We start from the raw sequence: 23,222 nt of genomic DNA on the forward strand, positions 1-23,222 counted from the left end.
GAATCATATTCAGACAGAGCTGAGCTTTTTCATTGTGTTGAGCTTGGTGGGTGGAATGTGTAAGTTTATTATTATTTTTTTCAATAATATTGTTAAACTTCTAATTCTGGTCTCCTACAGCTTTCTAATGGGGGGAAAACCCATAAACTTTGGTGGCTATCTTGCAGCCCGAACCTCTCGCATTGCTGGATTTGTTCTTGCTAATTTCCCCAAACTAAAAGGGAACAAACCCCAGACCAATTTGGGGAACAGCAGAGAAACTCAGACTTATTTAGACTGTGGGCCTCTTTGGAGTTCTGGCACAGGGTTGTGGGCACAACCACAAAACATGGCTGCAGAAGAGGCAGAAACAACTTCAAAATGTTAGGGAGTGAAGTCTAATAGTAACTCTTCAACATTTCAGGTGGAATCTCTGTTTAGCCAGATGCCTTGGTAAATGAACATATTATTAAATTTTTTCTTGCATACATACACCTTATCTTCAGTCACAAAATGAATACCCTTGTACTGGGATGGCTATGTTTCAATTGCTATGGCTATGTTTCAATAATCGGCATGATTTCGGCAGCACATATGCTAAAATTGGAATGATACGGAGAAGATTAGCATGACCCCTACACAAGGACGACACATAACCAATCAGTTCTCCACTAGCCAATCAGAAACCCTGCTCGATAAAAGGCTTACCTTGCTCTGCTCACACTCAAAACACATTTGATGAGCATTAGGCAAAATGTCAATGAGTGCTGTGGTGCCCAAAGGAGCCAAATTGGGGAACCCTTGGGTTTCTTTCTTATTATTTTTCAAAGCATTCCATAAAATCAACCATGAAACTTTCGACTTAACTGCTCAAGTCCCATCTCCAACACCCCTCCCCAAGAGAAATTAACTAAATTTTCTTTCACTACCACAGATGAATTAATACAGTCTTTGAAGAAAGAAAAAATACATTAGATCTTCAGTAATTATTCCACATGCTTTCCACTTAGATCTCAACTCAAAGACAAGGAACAGAATGTGCACCATTGCAAAGGGTTTACCAGAAATGGTGATAGGATAAATTTTTCACCTGATTGAAGAGACTATTTTCATTTTCATAATTTTGTTAAAGACTTGGCTAGACGGTATTGATCAAAGACCGCTTGTATCTGATAAATCAGTTACATGCCAGGCATTATCCATTTGCTGAGGGCAGTAAAATTATAAAATGTCTTCTGGTAATTGATGCAAGGAAGGGCTTTGAGCTTTTCTGGCATATACAGCTGCAACGAATTTGGGGTAACTGTAATCTGAAATCTAGAGCATTCATACACTCTTGATTCTGCTTTTTTCAAGAGATTTTTTTTAAAACAATGAGACACTAGTAATTACAGCAGCAAGGAAAATTAAATACACATATTATGTTTGAGCTGAAATAATAATTATTTTAACGGTACTAGATAGCATGACATGTGGAACCTGTGTTTCTCAACCTGACTCTAAATATATTGATCTGTGTCATCAACATGAAGCAGAAATGAGCAGCAAAATTTTACTTTGCTAAAAAAGGAAGGAAGGAAGGAAGGAAGGAAGGAAGGAAGGAAGGAAGGAAGGAAGGAAGGAAGGAAGGAAGGAAGGAAGGAAGGAAGGAAGGAAGGAAGGAAGGAGGGAGGGAAGAGGGAGGGAGGGAGGGAGGAGGGAGGGAGGGAGGGAGGGAGGAGGGAGGAAGGAAGAAGGAAGGAAGGAAGGAAGGAAGAGGAAGGAAAGGGAGGAAGGAAGGAAAGAGGAAAAGGAAAGAGGAGGGAGGGAGGAGGGAGGAGGGAGGGAGGGAGGGGGGGAGGGGGGAGGGAGGGAGGGAGGAAGGAAGGAAGGAAGGAAGGAAGGAAGGAAGGAAGGAAGGAAGGAAGGAAGGAAGAGGGAAGAAGGAAGGAAGGAAGGAAAGAGGGAAGGAAGGAAGGAAGGAAGGAAGGAAGGAAGGAAGGAAGGAAGGAAGGAAGGAAGGAAGGAAGGAAGGAAGGAAGGAAGGAGAGGGGAGGATGCTTCCACAATGATTCAGACTTTGATCTTCCAGATACTAGTCTGACACTCTTAACCTCTACACCACACTGGCTCTCGGAATCCAATTGCTTTTATTTTGACAGACATGGCTTTGAAACTAACATTACTTGTGTACTTGGCCCACACAGATGTTTGACATGAGAGAGATGCTTAAGGCGTCATGCTCCAGCAAAATTATATAAGCCATGGGTTTGATGCAGTTAGCTTTGGGCCTGGGGAAAAAAGGGAGAGGGTGTCCTTTGGTTATCAAAATGGCTATCTGGAGGCTCTGGGGGCCTGCACTGGATATATGATTTGAGCATCGCAGATTCATACCTATTTCCCTATTCTTCTGTTTTCATGCCTTGCAGAAAAGATATCTGGCAGCATTTGTCACGTATACCAATCATTCCCTGTAATTCTTTCGACATTTCAGTGCACATGAGAACAAATATTAAGAAGTCTAAAGGTGATATGTGTCAGGACTACAACTCCCAGCATGCACCAGCTCCCACCTTTTCCCAACAAGACCGAGAAAACAAACCGAGAAGCTACATCCCCCTGGAGCTTCACGGCCAATGAGAGGCCAGAGACTGAACGGGGGGAGGAAGCTGATTGGTTGTTGTTGAGTTCAGAAATAAAATAAATACTGGAACTGAGGACACGAATCCTCAGTTCCAGCACCCTGCATTTAGGGTGATGCAAATCAATAAAGTTCTTTTCTTTAAGTTAACTGCGTTTGAGTGTGATCAGCCTTGCATTATGAGCCTTGCATTATGAGCCTTGCATTATGAGACTAATGCTTGTCTTTTTACATTTACAACCTATGTTGCTATGGATGACAAAGTATCTAGGCAGCAGTTGGAGCAAAGGAACTGATTACAAGTAAGGAAAGCTTTGTTCAGGAACTAGTAAACTGGATAGTAAAGAGAAGAGATAAACCTAGCCGCCTTACTAGTCGATAAATGCAGCTGAGAGATAGTTCCAGAAGGAAAGAGTGTAGACAGACAAAGATAAGCTTCTTTGGAAATCCTATCTAAAGCTCTACAGTTGCATCTAGCTAGAGCTCACCACCAACTACAGAATATTCTTTCTTTGTCTTCCTGGTACACAAAGCTATTGTTGTATCTCAACAGATATAGGTGTTTGTCATCCTAAACCAGTGATAGCGAACCTTTTCAAGACTGAGTGCCCAAACTGCAACCCAAAACCCACTTATTTACTGCAAAGTGCCAACACAGCAATTTAACCTGAATACTGAGGTTTTCGTTTAGAAAAAATGGTTGGCTCAGAGGCATGCGTTACTCGGGAGAAAGCTTGGTGGTAGTCGGTGGCTTTGCTTTGAAACAACCGTGCAACTCTTCCAACAGGTGAATCATTACCCTAGGAGGGTTTCCTCAGAAGCAAGCCCCACTGCCAACAACCTAGCTTACTCCCAGGTAAAGGATCATGCTTCAGTACTTCACATGAAAATCAGTGGGATTTAATAGTGCTTAACAGGGTTACCTACACTGCTTCCCCAAAACTAGGTCTTAGGTTTAATGCTAATAATCGAGCCCAGCAGCCCAGACCAGCCTAGATGTGTTGGGGGGGCGACTCTGTTTGTGCATGTGTAACCTCTAGAGGGTTCTGAGTGCCACCTCTGGCACCCGTGCCATAGGTTCGCCACCACTGTCCTAAATAGTCTTTGAGGAAACACATGATTTGTCAGCAATTTGCCATTAGGGTGGTGAATAATTAGTGTGGTGACACTCCAGGCTTCCATTGGCTGAATTAAAATGTTGACGGCATAGACAGTCCACAGACATTGCATCTTCTTGATGAACAAAGTAGTTTAAATACTTACAGTTCTCTGGGGAAAGAGAATGTTATCAGTTTGATGGGGACTGGGGCATCACCCCAATAGAAAAAAATGTAGCTTTGTGTGCAGCGGTGGGATTCAAAAATTTTAACAACAGGTTCCGATGGTGGTGGGATTCATATAATGACCGTTTGAAGTATTAAAAAAGTGGTATACCGAAAGATAGTTTACATAAAACGTAGATATAAGGTTTAACAAAAAAAAATCCATGTGTTTGGTAAACCTTTTATGCCATGTGTTTTGTAGCACAATAAGTTAATCAGGACTAGATACTGCACTTCTGTTCAGAGGCGTATCTGCCCAGTGATATGGGGTATCCCATGTCCCTGGGCGCATGCCATCTGGTCACGTGAGGGTGCAAAATCAGCACCCCACATGACCAGTGCTGCCACTGCCACCTCCTCCTGGCCTAGCAGCCAGGGAGAGAGAGAAACTTGCCCCCGTCTGCCAAGCAGTGGACAGGGGCTGCCTCCTCCTATTTGCCTAGCAGCCGTGGGGTGAGGGAAACTCGCGTGTTCCTTATAAGCCCCTGCTCGATTCGAAAATCACATATCCTTCCTAAGCCCCTACATGCGCACAACCATTTCACCACAAAACACACCTCCCTTCCCCCATTTGTGCACGCATAGACCCACTCACCCTGTTCCTGTTCCACTGTCTGCCCCTCCCCCCATTTCCAAAGATGCTCTGTTGCAAAGTAGCCTAAAGCCACATACAGCCAACGATTCAAAGAGGAAGAAAATGTGCAGATCTTGCTTCAGTTGAGTGCAAGAGGTGGGATTAACAAAGGGTTCCCCAAATTTCTATGGAACCCTTTAGAACCTCCTGAGTCCCATCTCTGTGTGGCAGTTTGAGGCTTGAGAACAGATGTTTAAAGGTCAGAAAACTCAGAGGAAAGAGAAAACACATAGACTTTAATCTGCCCCATGATATCTTTTTATTTACTTAAATATGTTCCACATTTGCCTGTGACTCCAGGAAGCACAGAAAATGCTTATTAGTTGTATTTTTGATATTGGGACATGGGTAATTAGATAAAATTGATTGGCACTAGATACAAAGCAAACCGGAGAAAATGGTTGCATGGAACACATGCAATGGGCCTTTCCCCACTTTTCCCTCTACCACTGTCGCTGCATGCTACTCACTGCGCGCATCATTTCTGGCGCGCGCCCTGGCTTCCCCACGACCCCGCGCTCTGTGCGGGTTGTCAAAAGGCGCTGTTTTCTCCAGCGCCAGGAATGACACGCGCTGAGGGGGCGTGACAGCGGCAGTGTCAGGGCGGCTGCATTGTCGCCGCCCCTGTAGTGGGGAGTGCCCCGGGACCCCGCGCTACTTGGCTCAAGTAGCGCGCAGCAGAAGATAAGTGTGGAAAGGCCCAATATGAAATTCACTTCCAAAAGATATGGTGGTAGACTGGAAGGAGCAAAAACGCTGAAACAAGGGAAAATATCTGAGTTTTCCCACTCTCAGGAACTGATGGGCTTTGGGGATCTTCGGCACTGTAAATGTACCTGAACGAAAGGTACCCTCACTGCGGGGCAGGACACCCGTTCATAATTGACCGTGGTCTTTCAAAAGCAGCATTGTTGCCTCTGACTGCCAGTGGCTCTCCAGTCTTTAGAGCAGGGAACTTCCTCTTCACGTCCTACCTGATCCTTTTAACTGGAGGTACCAGTGACGGAAACTGCATGCCAATGTGCTCCCACTGAGCCATAGCCCCACCCTAGAATCCAGCATCCAAACCTCTACAATGCTCCCCAAAGCCAAACTGTCTTTGGTGCACAGCTAGGCTGCATCTCATTAAGCTGTGGTCACCCTCTATTTCCCAGACAGCAGAAATGCACATTTCTTTCCACGTCATGCACACAAGAATTTAAATCCTTTATCGCTCTCATACAGAGTAATAACAGTGGAAGCCTCTCTCTCACCCATATGATTTGCCATATCTCTCTCCCGATCTCATTCTCTCTTAGCCAGTGTGCCACGGGAAAGAGGGAAAACTTACAATTCAAGGAAATGTGTTTTCCCCCTCTTGCCCTTGATAATAAATAATCAGTGACAGGTCAGAAGTTCAAGAGCATGGTAAAATGCAGTTCTGTGATTGTAAGCACTGCTCCTTTAGGTGCTATGCAGAGAATGAATCTGGCAGAATTGCTGTACCTGTATAAAATACTGCTTTGCAGTTCCTACTTGTTCAAGCATTAAAAATGTCCAGTGTTTACAGGGCCTAGCAGGTAGGGGAATGCACTGGGCGCATAGCTATTCTGAGAGTTCTCTTTATTTGCTGTCTCTTTATTCTTCATGTTGGTGGGGGAGCAAGCTTGTTTTCTGCTGCTCCAGAAACTAGGACCAGGAGTAATTTATTTATTTATTTATTTTTCAGATTTTTAGACCGCCCCATCCCCTAGGGGCTCTGGGCGGTGTACAACACAATGACCATCGTGTACAGCTAAAAACGACTAAAACCTTTAAAAGCAGCGGTAAAATAGGAGACTAACTATAGTAGTTAAATTAATTTGTAGGATGGCGTCCGCAATCCCAATTTCAAACCCTCTTACGGGAGGGAAGAACAGCAAATCCCCAGATGATAAGGCCCAGATGTACGGCCATGGGGGGGGGGGCACCATCAACGGCTGGTACCTCCAAAGGCCCGGTGGAACAGCTCCATCTTACAGGCCCTGCGGAACTCTATGAGGTCCCACAGGGCCCAGACAGCTGGCGGGAGAGCATTCCACCAGGCTGGGGCCAGGGCTGTAAAGGCCCTGGCCCGCGTGGAGGCCAGCCATATCATCGAGGGGCCAGGGACCACCAGTAAATTGGCCTCTGCTGAGCGAAGAGGCCGTATTGGGACATGTGGGGTGATGCGGTCCCGAAGATACGAAGTTCAAGGTAAAGAAAAAGAGATTGCACCTGAACATTGTGTGTTCCTGCATTGTAGGGGTTGGACTTGATAGCCCTTTAGGTCTCTTCCAACTCTAAGGCCCTTTTCGCACGGGCCTAATATGGCGGCCTGGGGATGGCAAAAATGCCGTCCCCAGGGAGATGTTTGCACAGGGGGTGCGGCTGCTTTGCAGCCATGCCGCCCAAGCGGCACGAAGCCACCATTTTCCTACCTCGTTTCCCGAGTGAGGTTTACGGAAAATGGCGGCTTCGAGCCACTGCCATGCGAACGGCAGAGGCTCAAAGGCGCCTTCCCTCCCCCCATGTCCGGTCAACCTACCTGCTCTGCGGCCCTCCAGTGCATCGCGGAGGCCTAGGGACACGCCCCCTCTGCCCTGCGACTCCGGAGCAGTCGCGCAGGGCAGGGGGGCATGTCCCCTGGCCTCAGCGACGTGCCGGAGGGCCGCAGAGCAGGTAGGCCGACAGGACGACGGCGCAGCGCAGTGCCGTCGTCCCGGGAGGTTCTGGGACCATTCATGCGAACGGTCCCAGAGGGGTTGGGTCGGCGTCATGTATGCCGACCCAACCCATACCGTGGCCATGCGGAAACGGCCTAAGAGTCTATTAAATGACTTTGGGCCAGGCAAAATAAAAGACCAATTCCTCCCATACTATCCAGCCCACCAGCTAAGACGTTTCTCACATGCCTCACTCCCTGTGCCCCTCCCAAAAGGATGCCCGCCTTCAGGAGGGATCTGGGAATCTCATGAAAGTTTAATTCATCTCCAGTTTCGCTGAAGAAAATTGTTATTTTGGAGGGCACACTTTATGGCATTATATCCATCCTACCTAGGCTCCGTCAAGAAATCTCCAGGATTGTGATTAAAAACAAAACAAAACAGAAAGACCCAGCACACAAAATTCCAGTTCATAGCAGAGCCAAATTCAATATATTGCAAGTAAATATTAATTGCATTACAGAAACAAAATGGAGGGAATGACAGAGGGGAAGAATGACACGCTGAGCCTAAAATCCTTCAACATTTCTGGAGGCTTAAATATTCCCTGAAGTAAAATAACAGATTGGCTAACATCTGTAGATTTTAGTATTTCAATCAATAACTTGGCTTTAGGCTATTAGGCAAGCCTATTAGTCATTTTTTTCCATCATAGTTTGGGTGCAGTCACCAATTTGATCAAAGTCATAAATATTGTCAAATTATTCACAGGGGGGAAATACCTGTAGAGAATGTTGCTCTTTCCTCCTCTTGCAAACTTTTCTGAGCAGAGTCCACAAGTTACCAAAGTACCAGTTTGTTGAGGGTAAATTTATCTTTGATTACTCCTAATTTTGTCATCCCAAAGTTCATTTTTGCAGAATTACTTTTAATCAGTGGGACCAGTGTTGGTCCAGTCAGTAAGGTACAAACAGCAGACATTAAGGTCATCACACTCTCGGAGTTTTAAAAAAATCATAGAGACTTTTGAAATTTCTAGAATGTTCTAATGTCACTTCTTGTTCCAAGGCAGGAACTGATGTCCAAATATTGTTTGATGTCATTTTCCACCTATTTCTCCCTTCTACTTTATTGACTGAGGGTTGGTTACAAGGAACAACCCTAGTGCTTAGGTGTCTGACATTAAAAAATCGAATGTATTTTATGTGGGAAGTCCAACTCAAAGGGGGGGATGGTACAGCAGTGGCCGGGGGTGGTGCCAATATGATGTCTTCAAAGAGTGAGAAGATAAACTCCTTTCTCCCCTGAGAAAGCCCATAGTGGAAAATGACTTACAAACCCTTTTTTTTTTTGGTTGCATAAGTCTGTGCCACTGAAAGAAGGTGTTCCCAGGCTGAAAGTCCTTTGGGAGCGTACTAAGGTCAGCTTTGCCTCTGGGAACTGTCTCACAACACCCCCCCCCCTTCCATACTGATGCAGCCATTTTGTGGTGGCAAACAGCCACTGCAGGGGGCAGTTTCTAGACTTGAGCACTGTGGCGGCCAACCACTGAGGTAATTCCCTCAGCACTGGTGTCCATACCAGTTTGCATTGCACTGTTAACACAGACACCGGCACAACCTTCTGCTATTTCCGATGCAACTTTAGCCCCCCACCCCACTCCCCGCCTTGTCTTTTTCAATATTATTATTATTATTATTATTATTATTATTATTATTATTATTATTATTATTATTATTATTATTATTATTATTATTATTATTATACAAAACAGTTATACACAGCAAACAAGATCAATATGCTGGATTTTGTATTACATCACACGTCGGACACTTCCCAAGCATCTAGGACTGTGTGATGTATCGGCGAATAATGCGTGCAGAGCCGAAGTAGGGTGGCCTTTTGCAGCTGACATATGGTGATTTTGTCAGCGCCAATTGTTTTTAAGTGCCGTCAAGATCTTTAGGCACTGCACCCAGTGTGCCGATCACCACTGGGACCACCTTTACTGGTTTGTGCCAGAGTCTTTGTAGTTCAATCCTTAAATCCTCGTATCGTGTAAGTTTTTCCAGTTGCTTCTCATCAATCCTGCTGTCACCAGGAATTGCAACATCAACTATCCACACTTTCTTTTTTTCCACAATCGTGAGGTCAGGAGTATTGTGTTCCAAAACTTTGTCAGTCTGAATTCGGAAGTCCCAGAGTAGTTTTACGTGTTCGTTTTCAGTGACCTTTTCAGGTTTGTGATTCCACCAGTTCTTTGTCACAGGCAGATGGTAGTTGTGGCACAAGTTCCAGTGAATCATCTGAGCAACAGTATTATGCCTCTGCTTGTAGTCCGTCTGCGCAATCTTCTTGCAGCAGCTAAGTATGTGATCTATTGTTTCGTCTGCTTCCTTGCAGAGTCTGCACTTGGGATCTGTAGTTGACTTTTCAGTTCTGGCTTTGATGGTGTTTGTTAGAATTGCTTGTTCTTGGGCTGCAAAAATCAAGCTCTCAGTCTCCTTTTCAAAGTTCCATTTGTGAGCCACAACCAGGTTTTTTCCTTGTCAATTTTGTCCTCAATTTTTTCTAGGAACTGTCCATGGAGAGCCTTCTTTTGCCAGTTTTCTCTTCTGCTTTGCAGTGTATTTTTATGGTATTCACTCTTTGTCTTTTGCACTTTGAGCAGTTTTCTGCTGTTGACTTCCATCAATGTTGGTTCTTCACTGTTTTTCACATAATCTGCCAGTGCATGTTTCTCTTCTTCCACCGTTTGTTTCACTTGCAGAAGCCCTCTACCTCCTGATTTTCTGGGTAGGTAAAGTCTGTCAACATCACTATGCGGGTGTAATGAGTAGTGGATTGTCATCAGTTTTCTTGTTTTTCTGTCCAGATCATCCAGCTCTGCTTGCGTCCAGTTCACAATTCCAGCAGTGTATCTGATGATGGGTATGGCCCAGGTGTTGATACCCTTGATCGTATTCCCGCCGTTTAATTTGCTCTTCAAAATTTTTCTGACCCTTTGGACATATTCTCTGCTGACCACATTTTTCACATGTCCATGCTTGATGTTGTCCAGCTGTAGTATTCCCAGGTATTTATAGGATTCAGGTTGATTGCACTTTATGGTTTTTCCATTAGGCACCTCTATGCCCTTACTGTCAGTAATTTTCCCTTTCTTCAATGCCACTGTGGCGCATTTGTCCAAGCCGAACTCCATACTAATGTCATTGCTGAAGATTCTGACTGTGTTGGTCAGTGACTGAATTTCAGTTTCTGATTTTCCATAAAGCTTTAGATCATCCATGTACAGCAAGTGGGAAATTTTTGGTGAATTTCTTGCAGTTTGATAGCCCAGGTTTGTTTTTTGTAGAATTGTTGACAGTGGGATCATTGCAATGATGAACAACAATGGTGACGGTGAGTCACCCTGGAAAATTCCTCTCTTGATGTTGACAGTTCCGTAGCTTTGGTTGCCCACAAACAACTCAGTTTTCCAGTGTTTCATTGCATTTTGAGTAAACTTGCTAATATTTTCACAAACCCCAATGACATCCAAACATTTGATGATCCAACTGTGTGGCAGTGAGTCGAATGCTTTTTTGTAATCAATCCACGTTGTATACAGGTTTGTTTTGCGGCTTTTGCAGTTCTCTAGTATCATTTTGTCCATCAGAAGCTGATCTTTGGTGTCCCCACTTTTTTTATTGCCTTTTCGTTCTACTGGCAAGATGTTATTTGCCTCCAAGTAATCTTGGATTTGATCAGCTGTTATGCCTGTCAGAAATTTGAACATTGTAGGCAAATGCATTATTGGCCTGTAGTTTCCTGGTATTGTCCCTTTTGCTGAATCTTTCTGTATCAAACATGTTTTCCCAGTTGCTATCCATTCACTGATGTTTCCAGTTTGCAGCATTTCATTGAATTGTTTGGCCATTTTTGAGTGCAGGCTGGTCAGATATTTGAGCCAAAATCCATGCACAACTGATCATTGCCAGAGTGGGGATGTCCAACTCTTTTGACTTTTCTTCACTCTTTTACTGATCATTTCTGTTGTTATTTCCAAGTTTCTCATCTTGTTCTTTCGCGCGAAAATTTTCTTTTCTAAAGTCTTTTCATCCAATCCAAGCATTTCTGTTGTAGCCTTTTTTCTGTTTCCCACAAATCTTTTCCAGGAAGAATGGTATTTGTAGCTGTTTCTTTTTCTGGTTTTCATTCATTCTGCACAGCTGCTCATTGCTGATTCAGACTCTGGTTGAACCACCTTTGATTAGATTGGAAAAGTTGATTTTTCGATTTGTACTCGGATTACTCTGTAGCTTCCATATATCGTTCAACTTTTCTCTTGGCTGTTGCTGTGATTTGTTGTTTCCACAATTTCCCAAGTGCTTCTTCAATTTTTTCTTGTGTTCAGCCAGTATTTTTAATCAGGTTATTCTTTATTTTGACATTTTTTCAGTTTTTTGTTCCTTCCATGTTCTTCAGTGATTGCTTGCATCGGATCGCATTCGGCTCTTGATTTTTTAACTCCAACCTCCGATTTTCCATTTTGGTTTTCCCGTCCATTTTTTCTTCGCGGGCTTCAGTTTTTTGTATCCCCAATTCTTGTGTTACAATCACTGCTGTACTGTATGCAAGCTTTCGATTAGTTTCTTCCATTGATGTTATCTGGATAGTTAGCGAGTGCAGCATTCACATCTTCCATTAGGGGTGCCAGATGTTTTCTTGAAAGTACTGTTTTTTCAATGTTGGCAGTCTTTGCCTTTCTTCCTTTGATGCAGCATGGCCGGTCAAAATTTTTCTCTTTAAGTTCTTGTGTTGCCTTTGTGGTCAATGTGCCAGGTGGCCAATGCGAAATGGCCACAGGTTTTCATGCAAAATTTCTGCATTTTCTTCTGGCTCAAAATGTTCAGTGTGGACTCAGATATTTGTTAAGAACTCCTACAATTGTCTCCACAGCTTGCCTGTTCTACTGTTTCCCATGATTTTTTCCCAGTATTTCTAACAGGTTCAAGTCTCGACTTCACTGAACACCTTTGTTCCTGGTTATGAATAGCCTTCCTGGTCCAGCAAGTCTCCAGTTCAGTTACACAGTTGAATCTGGATATTCGAAGAGTTTCCACAGCCCGGTACATCCGTTTTGGTAGCCGCGGCTTTAGGGTTCTGATTTATGGTAGCAGTTCATGACAGTTCGATTCTCTGACATTAGAAAATTTCTGCCCTCTTTGTGGTTGTTTTTTTGCTTCCGGGTGCCCTGCAAATACATGCCCTGCTGTTGCTCAGCAATGGGTTCCTGGTTCCCTGTAATACACTTGTCGACGTGGGATGCCCAGGGTTCACCAGCACCATAGCGGTCTTGATATCCTGGGTGACGAAGCGAGAGCCAGTATATAGACTTCCTTTTTGCAGGTTTGTTTCACCATATTTTAATGGGTTGGAGTGCACTTAGTCCTTTCCTCCTCAATTGGAGACCACTCTGGCATGGTTAGCGAACCTGCTGGTAGCTTTGCACTACCGCCAGCACAGCTCTCAACATCACAGAAGCGAGTTAAGCCCCGCACCAGCGATTACAAGGCGCCGGTGGGGGTTCATTATTATTATTATTATTATTATTGTTGTTGTTGTTGTTGTTGTTGTTGTTGTTGTTGCTACTGCTGCTGCCATATGCTGCTGCTTAACTGCTTTTTGTTGTTGTTGCTGTTTTAAAAATTTAGTATACCACCCTATCCCGAAGAATCGGTTTACAGTGAAAGATGTGTTTTACTTGGGAGTGTTATTTTCAGGATTGGCCTCACCATGATGTAACATTTATGCCCCCAGACACTCACCCAAATTTTTTTCTTGCTATGGACTCTGGATAAACCCAAACAAAGAGTAGAAAGAGTACTTTTTTTGGCAAATCCTTGGGGACTATGTTTGCCACTTATAAGTATTTGTTGTTATTCGAGTTCAGCAAAATAAATAAATGCTGTAACATAAAGTTGGAACAATTCTGTATTCCTTTTATTTTGAAGAATTGTTGGATTGTGCATTTTACTTTAATTGTTTCAAAAATTGTCATTTTTTCCAATGTGTTTAAGCCTTCCAGATGGTTTATCAACGGGATTAAGGTGCTGAACACTCCAAGTCCTTTAAGCCATATTTAGCCCCTAACCTTTCATCGAAAGCCACTTAGGGCCAGACACGAGAACACTGCTATAAAGGAAGCTGATCACACTGCTTCAGCGGTGGTAAAGGATTTTTTTCATTCCAGGGGAAGGGGATATGTCCCTGCAGCTCTAAAGGTTTTCAACTCCAAGGTAGTTCAGCAACTTCTCTATGGAGTTCTCCTATGGATAACTGCATGGAACAACTCAGTTGAAAGAATACAATCTGGCTTCCTCTACTAAATATTTGGGTTACCACACTCTGTACCATACACTGTACTATGCTTAGAAACTGGTCAGAATCTACTTGAAACAAGAGCATGGCTGAATACATTCAAGTATTGGATCAAACTATGTTTTAACTGTGATGAGCACAGTTTAACATACCTTGTGCACCCAGACCTATTTGCCTCCGAATGGTATCAACTTCTTAAATCAAAAATCTACTCTCTAGGGTTAATACTTGAAGATCTCTGTATGCTGTCACCCAGAGAGATTCTGCAAACCAATTCCAAAGCCTTTATTGGCATTATAAATTACAGAGTTAGTAAAAAGGTGCATTTATCTACTAACTGAGACATTCAAATATTAAAATACATTAAAACAGCGTTGAACATTCACAACATTCATGCACACATAAAATAATTTAGCCATTGCTACTATGTAGGCAATGATTGCGCCTTACCAAATAGTTCCTCAAAAAACTTGCAACATTCTCACATACAAGATCACAGGAACCGTTGAGTAGAAAATTCATAACAGATGGTAGCCTAACATCGTTTGAGCTCTCTATCAATGGACAGATGTATATAGGCGTAACGACTTCGTGCATTGGACATTCCAATAGTACATGTTGAACAGTCTCAACAACGGCCATATTACACTGGCATAACCTGTTCTCATATGGAGTGTTATTATACCTGCCAAGAGTCATAGCGTTAGGCAGGCGTTAAAAAGCAGTAAAGTGTATGCTCTCGATGTTGCAGGAGTTGCACAAAATGTACAAATAGTTGGCACAATGGTCTGATCGGACAATTCCCAGGCCTGTGAGTGGCTTTTTTCCCCCCTCCTGCACCATTCCCAGTTTCTCTTTTCGACTAAAACAGATTTGATTTCATTTTGAATTCTGATGGCAGACATAGTTTGGAACTGGTCAGCTGTTAAGCCCATGTTGTTAAGTTTCTTATCTATATTAACCATTTCACAGAAGCAGATTCTGATAAGAGTTGATGTATAAAGCTATTGGGTTTTGGGCTCAAAATGAATTTGGGTCCAGTACTTAAATGTTCTTGTCCATGCCATCAATTCCATGCTATTTTGTCCAGTTTCTCTACGTAGGGTGTCATAGGGGACACACCTTGGTGACCCTAAAATTCTTCATAAAAGTATGCCTGTACTGACTCAAAGATTGATTTAATTTGGGTAATCCATATTGGGGCTCCGTGTAATAATAGCTGAGGGATTATCTTTGCATTGAAGATTTTCCAGTCTGTGAGGGACAAATTAATTGTCCTTTAGAATAGAAAATCCGAAGAGTATGCAAGCGTTCACCTTAGCTTTGTTCTCTACTTGTTTGCTGTGGGGGGACCCAAGATGGGTTGTGGCTGAATAGGAGACCTAGATATCTAAACTGGCTTACTTGCTCTAGGACATGGTTGTTCACTTTCCAGCTGTATTTACGCCTAGATTTTGCAAAGATCATAACTTTTGACTTGTCATAATTGGCGTCAACTTATTTACATGACAATAATCTGCACTGCAGTTTAGTAGGCGTTTTAAGCCTACTTGGGAAGATGACAAAAGAACAGCGTCGAATCTGCATAGAGCAGGGTATTAGATATATGTAGGGAACCTAAACGTGGTGGATGGCCATCGATTTTGGTTAAGGTTGCAGGGGAAGTCATGAAGAAATAGACAAAATAGACTGGGTTGCCAGTGGGCAACCTTGTTTAACCTTTTATTAACCTTAATTGATTCTGTTAGCGTGCCATCTCTTGGAGTTCTTATTTGTAAGTTGTATTAGGTGTGAGCAGCTTTAATTAGAGCTAAAAGTCTCTGTTCCATGTTTAAGGATTTTAATTTATACCATAACAGTTCCCTATCTGCAGTCAGAGCACCCTTCAAATCTAGAAAGCAGCATAAAGCTTGCTTTCCTTGTGCCCTACGTGTTGCCGCAAGATGTTGGAGAATTAGACAGTGATCTAGAGTGGAATTACCTGCACGAAACCCGATTTGCTCTGGGCGAGTAGCTGGTGTTGGTCTGTCCAGCTCTTTGTTTTTCCAGTAAATAATTAGCATACAATTTGCCTACGATAGATAAAGGCTGATCGGCCTATAATTAGGAGGGACACTGAGGGGTCTCCTTTTTTTGTAGAGGCCACAATTCTTGATGCATGCTGTAGTCCTTAGGAATCATTAAAGATTTGTTGATGCATGTAAATAATGGGGGGCAACACTGGAGCCCACCAGTCTGGATCAGTTTTAACATCTCTGCTACAATGATATCAGGGCCAGCTGCTTTCCCAGACTTTAGTTGGTAAATTAATTCAATAACCTCTTGCCTGTTAACTGGGGACCATTCAGTCAAACCCTCGCCTGGGCTAATGCTTGATCTTTGGTCAATCTCTTGGTCGGTATAGAGAATTCCAGAGTAGTGTTTTTGCCATAATGAAGGAGTGATGTCAGCTGCTATTGGGAGATTTTGACACATGCCCCTATTTGTTAGTTGCCAGAATTGTTTTGTGTTATTGGATAGGGTGGCATGTAGTAGTTGCTCCCAGTTAAGCTTTTATTGACTCTTGACGTTTTATTTTAATGAGGTTGCGTAAAGTCTGTTTGAGACTGAACAATTCAGGAGGTGGGAATTTGGCCTTGGAGGCCCTAAATCTGTTGTATATGATCCGGATCTGTTGATTCAAATATTTACACTCAGTGTCAAACCAATCTCTGCCTTTGAGATTCCCCTTCCTTCTTGGTTCCCCTAAAAGGGACACCAAATATGTGACAAGATTTTCATAGTTTCCTATACTGTTGCTAACATTATCTGGATTCTGCAAACCTTATAAAGCAGACTTCTAGAACAGGCATACCATATCTTGATGGGGCAATCAAATAAATCATGCTCACCCCTCTCTGTCGGAATAGTACCGGAACAGGGGCACATAGCCAAATATCTTGACTTATTAACTGAACCCCAACAGAGATGGATTATTACAAGGGCCAGATGCAATACTTTTCCATCGGCCATTACAAAGGGTCGCTACTTATCTATCCCTCTCCAGGATCCGGTCTGTCCACACTGTAAAAACCAAGTGGAGACTCTTGCTCGCATTATACTCGACTGTCCGAGATATGTGGGTATTAGGAATTTCTCTCCTGGGCTGGTCCTAGACAAATTTGAAAGAGACTCTGACAACTCTGTTGTGGAGCTTTTGTTAAATAACACAGATGCCATGCTCTTGGAAAAAGTAGCAAAATTTCTTTTACAAGTGACAGAACTGTCTAAGTAACGTCTAATGCTAGATACAGTTTCTCTGTGTTTTGAGTGTACTTTTGATTTGTACTTCAGAAATGTCTGTAACGCTCTGGAGCCTATTTTATAAGCCTATTAAAGGTTGTTGTTGTTGTTGTTGTTGACTTTAATTGTTGTGGCCTTTTAAATGAAAAAAGAGAAAAACCAACCACACAAAGGCTACTGCACAATACTTTGGAATAAAGAACAGGAGTCAAGATAAAACAACGTATCTCAATAATCGCACTATAACAAGATGGCACACTTCAAAACAGAAATAACATACATAAAAATATGAAAAAAGTCATCACAATTCAACTGGAGCAGACTTTCAGCCGACTTATGGAATACCTAGTCTGGAATGTTCTGGGATTCTTTTAAGTCAATTAAATATTGGCTAAATCATCCAAGACAGGGCAGGCTGAAATAATTGTGCTGCTGCTTAAACAACTTTGGAACTACAGAATTGGAAGAAGAGCCGGATCGTCCCATCTTAATATTTATGGACAAAGAATTCACCTTCGGTGGACAACCTCGGCTTCTTTCGCTACACTTACCTATACTGAACTGTTTCACGTTTGGACTTATGTGGTGTCCCAGTTGAATTGTGTTGGCTTTTTCATCAACACATTATCGTTGTGTATGTTCTTTCTGTTTTGATGTGTGCCATCTTGTTACTGCGTGTCAGAATCCCAAAAACAGCAACAAACTCATGTAGAAGAACAGTAGTTTTTTGATGAGGATCTTCCCTGGCTAAAGCCAGAACTGGGATTTGCCCGCGCAAACCCCTACAGTTAAAGCGGGGTGCACCCCCCTCCCCATCATGGGAATGCCCGCCAAAAGAGCTGCAAATGAGATAACAGTGAAGACAGCCAGGCGCTGACCTTGAGCAGCACCTGGTACTATATAGCATGACACAAAAGACAGAGAAAAGTCAGTTAGAAATGCAATTAACCCATTCCACCACCCCAACAGCCAGAAAGCAGCAAAAGCAAACCCCCAAATAAACAGGCCTCCCGACATTGTGTGCTTATTGACATACTTTGTTTTCTCTTTACTCTTATCCTTTATGATAAGTTATTGGGCTACAGCCTTTGTGTGGTTGGTTTTTTCTCTTGTTTTTGGTTCTGTACCCACTACACTCCCATCTTCTTTCCCCTTGAGGTGATTTAATGCTGTATATTAGGATGTGAAGTGTCTGATTAACCAAACTGGCATGATTGGAAAAATGTAGGGAGTTACTTGAACATTATTTTTTCTTCCCCCCCACCCTAAAATTTGTTACTAATTCTTCTTGTGGTTTTACGTTTTGCTTTAAATATTTTTTGTATGTTAAATGTATTTTGCTTTTGAATCATAAAGAACTATTAACCGAGTCTTAGCGGCGTCGCCCCAGATAAATGCAACTGCCATAGCATTTGTGTAAAATTGGAAGCCTCAAAGTGCTTTATCCCTATAAAATATAATTATATTTTCAAAGCTGCGAGGAGCTATTGTTATCACTGCATTCTGAAGAAGCACTTCTTTGGAGGCTGTGATTTTAATTTTAGCTTAGCTTTGGTTGTCAAAAGATTATGCATGCAAATGAGGAACTGATTTTTAAAATGTTGACATTGCTAAAGGTCTGTGACAACCTAGAATTATTTTAATGGTTTTGACCACGGTTTCAAAGGCATTTCTACTCCCCACCACAAAATTCTGACCCTTCAGAGCTGGTTATACATTAGGGCTGGTAAATGGTACAGGTTCATAACTCTGAAAATCAATCCTCAGTGACCAAGATATACATTATGGGTTTTTTTTCCTGCAAGCTTTCATGGGATCTATTTGAGAGCCAGCATGGTGTAGTGCAGGGGTAGGGAACCTGCGGCTCTCCAGATGTTCAGGAACTACAATTCCCATCAGCCCCAATTGGCCATGCTGACAGAGGCTGATGGGAATTGTAGTTCCTGAACATCTGGAGAGCCGCAGGTTCCCTACCCCTGGTGTAGTGGTTAAGAGCAGGTGAATTCTAATCTTGAGAACTGGGTTTGATCCCACACTCCCCCACCTGAGTGGCAGAGGCTTATCTGGTGAACTAGATGTGTTTCCATACCCCTACATTCCTACTGGATGACCTTGGCTCAGTCACAGTTCTTCAGAACTCTCTCAGCCCCACCTACCTCACTGTCTGTTGTTCTGAAAGAATGGCTATCTTATCATCACCAGAGGATCAATTTTTCCTACATCTAGCCTGCCCAAATAGCAGCCACTCACACAGTGTTCTCTGGACTACTTTTAGTTCAATTACTCTGTGCTCAACATTGCCTTTCCTGAATCCAACATGGGTGTTGGACTCTGCCTCTTCGGACTTCCCTCTCCAAGGCTGATTCCGCATGGGCCAAAAACAGCAGTGTGAAAACAATGTGAAAACAGTGTAAACCCTTTTACACCATTTTAAACCCTTTTATACCATTTTCACACCATTTTCACACTGCTGTTTTTGGCCCATGTGGAATCAGCCCAAGATCAGCTAAGTATTACCCACGACTCCACAACAACCTCTACTATTCCCATCTATCCTTCTTCTCTTTCTAAATCTTCGGGTTCTTCAAAATTCTTTTTCTGTGTGTGCATTTTGACACTTGCATGTGTAAGTTTATTATTTTTTTCTTTTTCAATAAAATTGTTAACACTTCTAAATCCTGGTTTCCTGATTCTTTCTAAGGGGAAACCCCCCTGTAAACTCAGGTGGAGATTTTGCAGCGCAATTTTATTGTATTGCTGGGTCTGTCCCCAGACAATTCCTTCATCTAGATGGGGACAGACCACTCTAATTCAGGTAACAACTCTACCTTCCTGAAAGGTAGGATTCCTTGGATGAGGGACAGTCCCTGAACACCCTACTTAGCAGGCTGGGAAATAGAAAATTACAAGTGAATTTTTTCCCCCAGTATAAAACATCACCAGGAGCCCCGTTGCACAGAGTGGGAAGATGCAGGACAGAAGCAAGCTCTGCTCACAACCTGGGTTTTATCCTGACCAAAGTCGGTTTCAGGTACCTGGATCAAGATTGATTCAGCCTTCCATCCTTCCGAAGTCCGTAAAATGAGTACCCAGCTTGCTGGGAATAAAGTGTAGATGACTGGAGAAGGCAATGCCAAACCTCCTCTGCCTAGTAAATATCATGATGTAACATCACCCTGTGGGCCAGTAATGACCCGGTGCTTGTACACCACCTTTACGTTAATCACTACAAACTATAACCATTCCAAAACATATTCCATAGCTCTATTCAAGACTACAAACTAAATGTTTACTGAATAAAAGTTTTTTACAAATTCCTGAAATTCCTTGCCATAAGATGTGATGAGCTAGGCTGATTTAAATAGTTTTCAAAGAAGATCTGGCACTTTTATGGAGGGTGTGTCTGAATGCGTGCTAAGCATGAAGGAAACGTCTATGTCCAGAAAGATATATGCTAGTGAATACTACTTGCTGCAATGCCACAGTGGACGAGAACTAAGCCCTTCTTGCCCTGCTTCTGGGTTTTTCTTAATCTGCTAGGAAAAACCTGCTGCCGCACTAGATGTTTTTCTTTTCTTTTCTTATGTTTTTAAGCTTTTCTTATGTTTTTAAGTGTATTTAAGTTCACTGAAATCACCAGGCTTAAGTAAGCTCAACACTGTCTTGGACTGTGGCCAGGGAGTACAAAAGAAAACAGTAATGTAGTCAGAAATAATATCTCCGGTAGCTTCAAAGAACAATGTAGGATTTAGATCTTTAGCTGTCTGGCTCACACATGCTCACTTTTACCTGAGGGCACACTTTACGCTGTTAAAACGGTATATGTATATTTGGGATGCATCTTTATTTAGCCTGTGTTTTCTCCATTCTCAATCTAGTGATTGATCCAGATAACATTCTTAGCAGTCCTTCTATTACACTGCTTTAAAAATAGATAATAAATAAGAATTTCATACATAGCAGGTTCCTAATTTAGTAAACTGAACACCAGCTGTTAATCATTACTTTTTTGGAAAAAAAACCCCTTTAAAATAAGGAAATCATTACTCATTTTATTGCATTTTACTCAAATGAACTTCTAGGCCAGTATTGAAAACACCGGTGGATTCCGCACAGCATAAATAAAATGTCCTGATGACATTTTTAAAAAGTGTTTTGGGGAAGAACATCACACAGGTCTCTTCTCCAAAATGATTTCAGCCTGTTTGATTCCTTTCAACCAGGTTTTTTTAAAAAAATCGCAAAACTAAATATCTTTTTTTCCCACCCCAGGTTGAAGAGGTTTCCTGCCTGCTGAGTGGACAAAAGCAGGCAGGGAACATTTTATTTCTCCTGCCCAAACCACTTACTATTGTTTCCACTGCTTGCATCCACCATTTTGTGTGCTGCTGAAGATTCTCCATGAAGATTTCTCATAGAGGTTTCCTCCGCTTGCAGCTCATTGTAATTTTGCTGTAAAAAGTAGATGAATAAACAGGATCACTGAAAGCAGTTTGAAAGTGCATTATTTTGCATGTGCGGAATGAGCCTTAGCTAAAATATTATTTCACAATGAGAACTGTACCAATGCTGTACTGAATGCTCATGTACTGAAACCATCCTTTGACCAAAACATCCTTCAATGAAAGGTAACACTAGCCAATTATGAATACGGCCTAAGTAAGAGAATCTAACAATGGCAATTGATGGATGTAAATTATCCTGCTATCAAGGCCGACGTACCAACAGCTGCATTTGTACGCATCACTACCAATGAGGCCAGCATGGTTTGTTGTTTGCATTAATCATGAACAGAATGTCTGATACATTTAAGTGACAAGAAGTAGTGTTTAATGACAAAAAGTGTTACTTTAAGATGTGAATCCCCCTCTGATGTAGGCGTTTTCCCCACGGACAAAATAGACCTGGGATCACGTAGTTTGCGTATGTTTATGTAGTTTATGTAGATTCTGTTTTTCCAATGTTCTGATTGGCTGCAGCTAAGGGGTGGAGAGAGCAGACGGCGAAGCCGGAAAAATAAACTGGCCAGTCTCTTGCAGTATTTGCATGGGAGCGGATCGGCGCAGGCTTTTTCAGAAGAACTACCAATTTTATCGTTTTTTGAAAACCGGGGGATAAGGCAAATCCCACGGGCCGGGCCCGAGTGAGACCCAGAAGCCATGCAGAAGTCATGGCCAAACTGGGATGGTTCACTTCCTTAACACAGGATATATTGGCTGTGGGGAAAATGCCGTTTTTAACTTTATGAGTCTTTTATGTATTGTTCTGAATTCCCTTTCCCATGAAAACCCCCATAAAAAGGGTTGTTTTTCCCTTGATCAGTGTCCTCTTTACCTCCTTGCTGAATTAACTTTTAGTCTGGTATACTAAAAATCTTTAAAAATAAATATATTATCTGTGGCTGTTGCTTTAGTTTGACCCCAGGCAGAGGTGGGATCCAGCAGGTTCTTACCAGTTCCCGAGAGAGGGTTACTAATTATTTGCGTGTGCCGAGAGGGGGTTACTAATTGGGTCTGCTCTTCCGTTAGAAATTCCACTAGGTCCAAAAATCATAAAGTCCTGTTGTTTCTTATGTGGCTGGTTAGCGAAGGTAGAAAACGGGATAATTCTCCCTGTTGGGCTGTCTTAAAAACATGTTTTAGAAATATGGTAAAGTTCCTGGTTTAAGGAAAGTATCCTTCTTTTGATTTCTAGAAACAAAATTAAGTATTTGAAAGTATTAAGTATTTGTCAGGCAATCAATTCGAGGAGAAGTAGTTGTTTCTGTTGGCAGTAGACGATAGGACTTGCTATAATGAGTTTAAATTATGAACAGAAAGATACCAACTGGAAATTAGGAACTTTTTTTTACAGTAAGGCTCATTCCGCACATGCAGAATAATGCACTTTCAAACTGCTTTCAGTGCTCTTTGAAGCTGTGCAGAATAGCAACATCCACTTGCAAACAGTTGTGAAAGTGGTTTGAAAACGCATTATTTTGCGTGTGCGGAAGGGGCCTAAGAGTTTTTTACAGTTACAGAGAAATTATTAATGTCCCGCCCCCAGAATGCCCAGCCACGCCCCCGTCGTTCCCTGCCCAGCCCCATTGGCGCTACGCCACTGTTTGAATCCCACCACCATGGGAACCTGTTACTAATTTTTTTGGATCCCACCACTGACCCCAGGGTCTGGTCACAACTAGGCAAAACAAACTTTTTTCATCTACTTTTTACAGCAAAATCATGTGCAGATGAGCTGCAAGCAGAGGATAATTCTGAAGAAAACTTTCACCAAATGGCGGCGGCATGGAGAATCTCTGCGGCAGCACACAAAATGGCGGGCACCACTGTGAAACTGACAAGATCTCCATGCAGCAGGCG

At 42.5% G+C, this 23,222-nt stretch overlaps 1 non-coding gene across 1 annotated transcript; it reads left to right on the top strand.

Annotated features, from left to right (window-relative positions):
• The first annotated feature begins 555 nt into the window (after nucleotides 1-555).
• LOC125439547 lies at nucleotides 556-660 on the top strand. The gene has a single exon (XR_007245545.1). It is a non-coding gene; the product is annotated as a U6 spliceosomal RNA (small nuclear RNA).
• Nucleotides 661-23,222: the final 22,562 nt, after the last annotated feature.

This window comes from Sphaerodactylus townsendi, linkage group LG09, assembly GCF_021028975.2.
Source record: "Sphaerodactylus townsendi isolate TG3544 linkage group LG09, MPM_Stown_v2.3, whole genome shotgun sequence".
NCBI classification, from domain to species: domain Eukaryota; kingdom Metazoa; phylum Chordata; class Lepidosauria; order Squamata; family Sphaerodactylidae; genus Sphaerodactylus; species Sphaerodactylus townsendi.